The sequence below is a fragment of the Capricornis sumatraensis genome, chromosome X (assembly GCF_032405125.1).
Source record: "Capricornis sumatraensis isolate serow.1 chromosome X, serow.2, whole genome shotgun sequence".
In the NCBI taxonomy this organism is placed as follows: Eukaryota; Metazoa; Chordata; class Mammalia; order Artiodactyla; family Bovidae; genus Capricornis; species Capricornis sumatraensis.
Window position 1 is genome coordinate 104430702 of NC_091092.1, and position 8063 is coordinate 104438764.

The following is an 8063-nucleotide window of genomic DNA, read 5'->3' on the forward strand; positions in this document are numbered from 1 at the left end:
GGAGTGGGCTGCCATTTCCTTCTCCAGGGGATCTTCCTGACCCAGGGATGGAACCCAGGTCTCCTGCATTACAGGCAGATGCTTTAACCTCTGAGCCACCAGGGAAGCCCCATGATGGTCTCAACCAATCCCAATGGGAACTACAGAGCTTGATGGCCCTCTGGAGTTGATTCCAACTGGGGTGAAGGGACCAGACTTCACATTGAAAAGTCATTGGTGGCTAGCGTCCTGGGAAGATGATTTCTTCAGCTGAGGCAATCCATGCACCTGCTAACAGCCAACAGATGTCTGCCAACAGTTTTTTCCAATAGCCAAAACAACAAGTTCTTTATTCCTGAAGGCAGGTCTAGGGGTGAACCACAGAGTCTCCCATATAAGCTTTCCTGGAAGCCCCAGATGATGAATTCTACTTATATCTCAATGATGGCATGTAGCTACCGTTAGCTGCATGGTCGCTGGGAAAGGTAGACTTTTAGGTGGGCATATTGCCACCATGAACAAAATGAAGGTTCTGTTAATAAGAAATAGGGGAGCATATTTAAGATATTTAGGTAGACCACCGGCAGCCTCTGCCATGGTAGAACATAGGCTATATCCTCTTCTCCATTTCCCTGTCTTCCTTCTCTCTATGCTCCTATGTTTTGGCATTAGACATAAATAAACAAGCAAACCAAACAACCAAGACAAACGTATGTGAATGAATCTCCTTTCTTTTTGATTAGCTGAAACACAAAAGCTCCCATGCATATGAAAGGCCATGTATACAGATCTTGCAAGGAAGATGGCTGTGGCCATGTTAAAGAGATCTTCATTTTCACTGGGATTCATTGAGCCAAGATAAAGAGATTTGGACTCTGCCCCCAGGAAACTCACAATATAATAAGGAAAGAGACTAATACAAGACAATCTGATATAAGACAATGACCTAAGTGGAGGAGAGGCAAAGTTCTAAAGACAAAGGGAACTGAAAGAAGGAACACCTTGCTCTGTGTCAAGGAGTTAGGGATCCAGCAGCTAAGAGATACTGGAGACATCATCTTAAGGAGAAGAGCAAATATTCTCCAGACACCAGAGTGGCAGACAGCTGGGTGAGTGGCAATATACAATCCAAGCTGGAGAGACTGAGCACAGGGCATCCACAATCTAAGCCTGGGGCAGACAGAATGTGGGATAGGATCAGAGAACTGCAGTAAGGTCCCCTACATGTGAACCTTCAAGCTGGGAACTTTCAAAGATCCGTGTTCCCATGGGTAATCATGTAAGTTAGTTCATGTGTCTGGCGGACATTATCACGTGCGTGCATCTTCTACAAGTGGTTGAGCTCTTGTGCATTTTACTGTAGAATACTATACAGAGTATAGTATCTTTACGCTCAGTCGTGTCCGACTCTTTGCTACCCCACAGACTGTAGCCTACCAGGCTTCTCAGTCCACGGGATTTTCCAGGCAAGAGTACTGGAGTGGGTTGCCATTTCTTTCTCCAGGGGATCTTCCCAACCCAGGGATCGAACCCGGGTCTCCCGCATTGGAGGCAGATGCTTTATCCACTGAGCCACCAGGGAAGCCCATCTTTACTGCAAGCCCAGGATGTCCTGAAGCAAGTGTGAAAGCAGCAGTCACAGAGCTGGTACTTCTACCAGCTCCTATTTGCCAGCTGTTGTACTGTACTACTGCACTTTTCAAGGTACTGTACTGTAAGATTAAAAGTGTTTTCTGTATTTTCTGTGTTTGCTTTTTAGGTATTATTTGTGTGAAAAATATTATAAACCTATTACAATACAGTACTATATAGCTGATTGTGATAGCTGAGTACCTAAGCTAACTTGTTGATCTTACGAATGTGCTCTCAAAACGGAACTCGCTTGTATGTAGGGGATTTAATGTACAGCAAAAAACAGTGCTAGCCAAGGAACCAGAGTCCCTTCTCTGGCTCCTCACTCTTCTTCTGCCCAGGTCCAAAGATGCTCTTCTGGGCAGGTCTCCAAGCTAAGGCAAGTAGGGCCTCTGGCAGAATTGCTGAAGAGGGAGGGGGAAAGGAGGCTTGTAGCCAATGGTGGCTGGGTAATGACTATGAATTAATTAAATTTATACAAACAGCCCTTTCACAATTGTCTAGACAGCAAATAGAGAAGGGAGCTCAGTGGAAAACATCAATTGTGCCCACGCACCTCACTGCTCCAGTAACAGGGAAGCAGCAGCAGTTGGAGGTACTTAAGGCAGCATGGTATGACAGAAAAGGCTCTGGGTTTGAATTACAGCTCTTGCATTTCCTAAATGCATAGTCACACCTTTTTTGAGCCTTGTTTCCCCCATCTTTCAAATGAGATGAAATGGACCCTGTTGGTTGCCTACCCCATGACTATTTACCTTTATCCCTTCTTACCAAACCTCACTATCATTCAAGAATCCCCCTTGTTCAAGGAGGTCACGTGTTTCAAAGGAATCAGCCTTCAACCCTGTCCTCAGAAGGCAGAGAACTCATGATTCGACTAACTTAAATATGGTGGTCCAGCCTCTTTGGTACTGACTGGTTAGACATGAGCATGTGACTTAATTCTGGCCAGTGATCTATGAGGGAAAGTCTGTTGAAGCCTTCTGGGCAATATTTAGATAAGAAAGAGAGATGTGTGAAGATAAAAATCTCTCTATGTCTATTAGACTTTGTGGTATCAGCAAATGACTCCCAGAGGCAATTTCATGAGGCATTCTCACCAAGGACACTATGCCAAGAATGCAGAGGGAAAGATGCAAGAAACATGAGACCAACCCCAGAACATTCCCACTTTGGATTTCCTTATTACATGAGGTAATACATCCTCTGTTGTTTAAATCTGATGCAGTAAGTCTTTCTGTTATTTGCAGCTAAAGGCCATCCAATTGACACCAAGGCTATCCGCCACAATAAGGGTTAAACACAGTGACATGTGAAAACAAACACCAACCCAAAGTCAATACACTAGGCCCATAATATATAATATATACTGAGGTTAAAGCATCTGCCTGCAGTGCGGGAGACCTGGATTCGATCCCTGGGTCGGGAAGATCCCCTGGAGAAGGAAATGGCAACCCACTCCAGCATTCTTGCCTGGAGAATCCCATGGACAGAGGAGCCTGGTGGGCTACAGTCCACGGGGTCTCAAAGAGTCGGACACGACTGAGCGACTTCACTTTCACTTTCAGGCCCATTTTATATACACACACACACACACACACACACACACACACACACACACACACACTGAATTCCATTATGCCATATTCTCTCTTAAAATCCTCATTATTCATGTGAAAATGCTTTTTTTTTTAAAATTTGAAAAATTTCTTGTCTTTGGTGCTGTCTGGTTCTCACCATTGTCCAGTCAATTCAGTATTTGATCTGCTCCCTAACCGCTTCCAAGTGCTGGTCCAGAAATGGTCCCCTGAGTATGTCTCTCAGTCAAAACCCACAATGTGGGACTCTGGGCAGAATGACAGAGCCTCTGATTTAGGGCTTAGGGATAATTCCTCCTGGAAAGAATCAAGACATCTTAAAAGGCAGTGTACATTTTTAGAAAACATGAGTTAGGAAAATTGGAATTAACTTTATTTGGAAATTGGTCTCACAGAAGTTAGGGACCTCCAAAAGGATCTTAGAATTTACCATTTCAGGATTCTTGTATTGCATGTCCAATTGGGGAATTAGTGCACAGACTCCAGATGAAACCATTCGACAGCACAAAAGCAATGTACAGTATAAATATTCCTGTTTCCTAACTACTTGTCAGCTATTTCCAGTGAGCAAATATTTACACATTTTCCTCTCCCCCTGTGGAAAGCAGTACTCACATATATGAACATAAATATTTTGGTGTATGTAAATATTTACTCACACGAGCAATATATTTCTTTTTCTAGTCTCCCTTGTAAGTTCTTTAATAACAGAACAATCCCTGATTACAAATAAGTTTTGATCTTGAAACTGTCCTGGAATATTCTTCAAATGAGAGGCATTTTATGGTGGTATGGTTAATTGCTGGTCAGCCAGAACAACTGGGGTCGAACCTGAATTCAACATCCTGCTAGCTGTGTGACCTTTGGTAAGTTGTTAGCCTTTCTGAGCTCTGCATTTCCTGATCTAGAATAAGATGAGGGTGATAACAGAATCCACCTTATAGGACTGTTGAGAGTCTTAAATGATTGAATGCATATAAAATGCTTCAAAGAGTATCTAGCACATTGAAATCCTTAATAAATAAATATTAAATCTTATTATTGCCAGTCACTAAAAATAAATATTTCATCATTTTTTTTAAACATATTACTATGGATATAAATGGGCTTCTCTGGTGGCTCAGTGGTAAAGAATTCACCTTCCAATGCAGGAGCCTCAGGAGATGTGTGGTCAATCCCTGGGTCAGGAAGATCCCCTGGAGAAGGGCCTGGCAACCCACTCCAGTATTCTTGCCTGTAAATCCCATGAACAGAGGAGCCTGGCAGGCTGCAGTCTGTGGGGTCGCAAAGAGTCAGGCACAACTGAAGCAACTCAGCATGCACGTACCTTGCGGCAAGGGCTCAGGGTCTTGTTGTTAAGTAAATGGATTAAATTCCATTCTACTTTCTGACCTCTGGGAAAATACACACCTTCAACAAACCATCATTGCCCCCACTTAGAGCTCCATCAATGCCATGTTGTAAAATGTGGCTGATTATATAGGGCCTGAGGCTTATCCAACAATGCCCTACTCTTTGAGTTTTAGCCTGGATTCTTCTCAGTCCTTCTTGACCAGGTTCAGAGTCTGCCTGTCCCAATCTTGAGCTCCTGTTGTCCACTTCTCTAGATGATATGTGGAGACCTTGACTTTGGGACCCATGTTCCCTATTCCCATGAAGCCCCAAGAGGCATCCTCTGATTGGACCTACCCTTTACATGAGGGAATCATGCTACCCAATCAGATCTCCCCTAGTTTAGAAGCTTTTCCTACCCTTAGCCTCCAGGGCTCTCAGCATTCAGTAGGCCAGGGCCAATGACGTTTTCCCGCATGCCAGGCCCTTATGCTGCCTAGCACTTAGCCAGCCAAGCCTCTCAGCTCCTCCCCAGAGTTGTCCCACCTCTTCCTCTACAAGACGTTTCTCTCCTTCTTTCCACTAATTGTTCCCAATCAGCATGCTTGCCTTGGGAGTCAGTGCAGAAAACAGAAAGTAATAGGGATATCTCAAGTAGAAAGGGATTTAATACAGGGAATCAGGTACTTTCAAAATCACTGGAAGGAAGAAGGAGTTAAAAAAAAAAAAAAAGGTATTTCAGCTTTCGTGTCATTGGACAGACACCACTATAACTCTAACCCAGAGGTCCGGAAATGTTTGCTCACTTCCTTCCAGGCCACCCACATCCATAAAAAGCTGTTGACCGACAGTGGACCACAGAGTCCAGTTCAGCTGCGGCCAACACATGTGGGAAGAGCCCACTGGGCCACTGGAACTGCCTCAGAGAGGCGGCCTCCTCCTTCCTTCTGCCTTCCAAATCTCTCAGGGCTGTTATCAGATAGATAGAACCCTAGTTTGAAGGAGTCTGTAAAATGCAGCTTCCCAACATCTCCAAATACAAGGAGGTTCAACTGAAGCTGGGGGAGAGTGAGTCCAATTATCCAGCACCTTTCTCTCCCACCAGCCAGCTCTGAATTCCCTTTATGAATTTTTGGGTGAAAGACCTCATTCCTTGGGCCTCTCTCCCTTAGATTCAGCCCATACTCCAGTTCACAAGCAAATTCAAAAACAGTACTTGATATTTTTAAGGGTGCATTTTTGAGTGCCTACTATGTGTCATATACTGCAGTAGGCAGAGGAAACTCAGAAAGGCATAAGATTGGTCTAAGCTATGGAAAAGTGCCCGGCCCTTAAAGGTAAAAGGACAAGAATGGAAATGATAAGGCACAGAGTGGAAAATGAATGAAAGGAACAAGATTTCATATACACATAAAGATAATTTCTATTTGATTCTCTACTTTAATTTGATGCCCACAACAGCCCTTCAAAGTTGGATGGGCAAAATCTATTATTTCTTTTCCTGGATGGGGAAATTGAGGCTGAGGTGAGTTGACTATGATCTCATAGTTCAATGGAAGAGGGATTCATGTCTTCTGGCTCCAGACCAGTTGTAAGCAAATTGGAGACTTCAGGGATGTCCCACCGGTACCCTCTAGACCCTCCTGAGTTCACTGTAGCTGAGGGGGACAGTTCTGGGGCACACACTAGCCCCCCCACCCCCAGACCTCCATCCCTCAGCTGTTCTGTCTGTGGGCTTGCTCCAGTGTCATGGGAGATTGCTCCGCTTAGTGAAAGTTGGTCAGTCATGTCCGACTCTTTGAGACCTCATGGAGTGTAGCCTGCCATGAGGACTATAGCCCACCAGACTCCTCTGTCCATGAGATTCTCCAGGCAACGATACTGGAGTGGGTAGCCATTCCCTTCTCCAGGGGATCTTCCTGACCCAGGGATCGAACCTGGGTCTCCTGTATTGCAGGTGGATTCTTTAACATCCGAGCCACCAGGGAAGCCCTTGCTTCACTTAGCACAGGTGCAACTGGGAAATGTGAGGGAGGCAAGGGCCCAGGGGGCAGCCTTCAAGCACTAAGGGCCGGAGGTAGAGGGTAAATGCCTGGCCTCCCCATTGACTGAGGTCGACTTCCCAGGGTTTCTCAGCGGATCCCCACCAGGTGCCCACATCTCCTCAGCACATGATAAACTGAATTTCTGTCCCTTCTCTGTCCCTCCCTGCTCCCTCTCTCCCCTTCTGTGGAATTACATCTCAAATCAATCACCTGCACTCATGCCTTGTCTTAGCGTCGGCCTTTGGGTGAACCAGCCTAAGGCAGCATGCGTGCATCAGAGGAAGTTGGAAGTGCTCATAAACATTTGTTTTCATCCTCTCTGAACTGGACTCAGATAACCTCTCCTGGCAGTGAGCAAGAATAAAGGCCACGTGATCTCCTTATCAGACACCTCCTGTCAGACTCTCATTCCTGTTATAGGTGGTTGGTGGCACCTGCCAGTCTGGACTCTCTTTTGTATTGGCGACTTTGTTCTGCTGCCCAGCTGGCACGAGGCACCAGATAAGCAGCACTGGGTCCAGAGAGCAGCACATGCTGCCAGCTCACCAGTTCCTGCCAGTGAGTCCAGGGTAAGGACCAAGCAGGAGTAAGAGACCAGGGCTGCCCCAGAGGGAGAGGAAAGCTTTATCACTTGCCGTGGCTGCCATGGTTCCCAGTCTCTTTCCTGTATCCTCCAGTCACAATGGAACCCTGAGTGATGGAGATGTCATCTCGGCAGTGACTGATCTGTTGAGACAATCTGAGCATGGCATGGCGCCATGGGGAAGGACCACAGCCAGATGCCGAAGGACCCACTGGCCCAGGTCCGACACGCTGAACTGTGTCCAGCTGGGTGTGCAAAGATGTCCTCTGTGGGTTATCTCCCGGAACAGCTGTGTGCGTTCATTCACTCCTCCCTTCCTATAATACTTATCGAAGATGCTTATGTGCCTGGCATCGTGGAGGAACTAGGCCTACAACAGGGAACAACATAGATGTGATCTCGCACTTTTCTGAACTGATCATATAGAATGGGAGGCAGGTATTGATCAAGTATCAACTACACATAATTATACGGCAGCCGGGTTTCCCCCTTCCCCCATTTCTCATGCACACCCTGTATCTGGGGCCCAAGCCCATATTAGGACAGGGCATATCAAGAGTGGAGAAAATAGAGTTCTTTGGCATTCTAAGAGCTCCTCTGGAGTGATCCCATGAGAAAGGTAGCCGTAGCAGTCATTGAGAAGGAAAGAAAATACATGGAAATTCTGTTATCTCTCAGCATTCTGGGCTTCCTTGGTGGCTCAGTAAAGAATCTGCCAGCAACATGGGAGACCTGGGTTCGAGCCCTGGGTCGGGAAGTTCCCCTGGAGACGGCAATGGCAACTCACTCCAGTATTCTTGCCTGGGAAATCCCGTGGACAGTGTAGCCTAACAGGCTACAGTCCATGGTGTCACAAGGAGTCAGACATGACTGAGCGACAAACGTTAACACTCA

General features: G+C 46.0%; 1 non-coding gene across 1 annotated transcript; it reads right to left on the reverse strand.

The window, feature by feature from the left end:
- Positions 1–1489: 1489 nt before the first annotated feature.
- Positions 1490–1561, reverse strand: TRNAW-CCA (transfer RNA tryptophan (anticodon CCA)). The gene has a single exon. It is a non-coding gene; the product is annotated as a tRNA-Trp (tRNA).
- Between the last annotated feature and the right edge of the window lie 6502 nt (positions 1562–8063).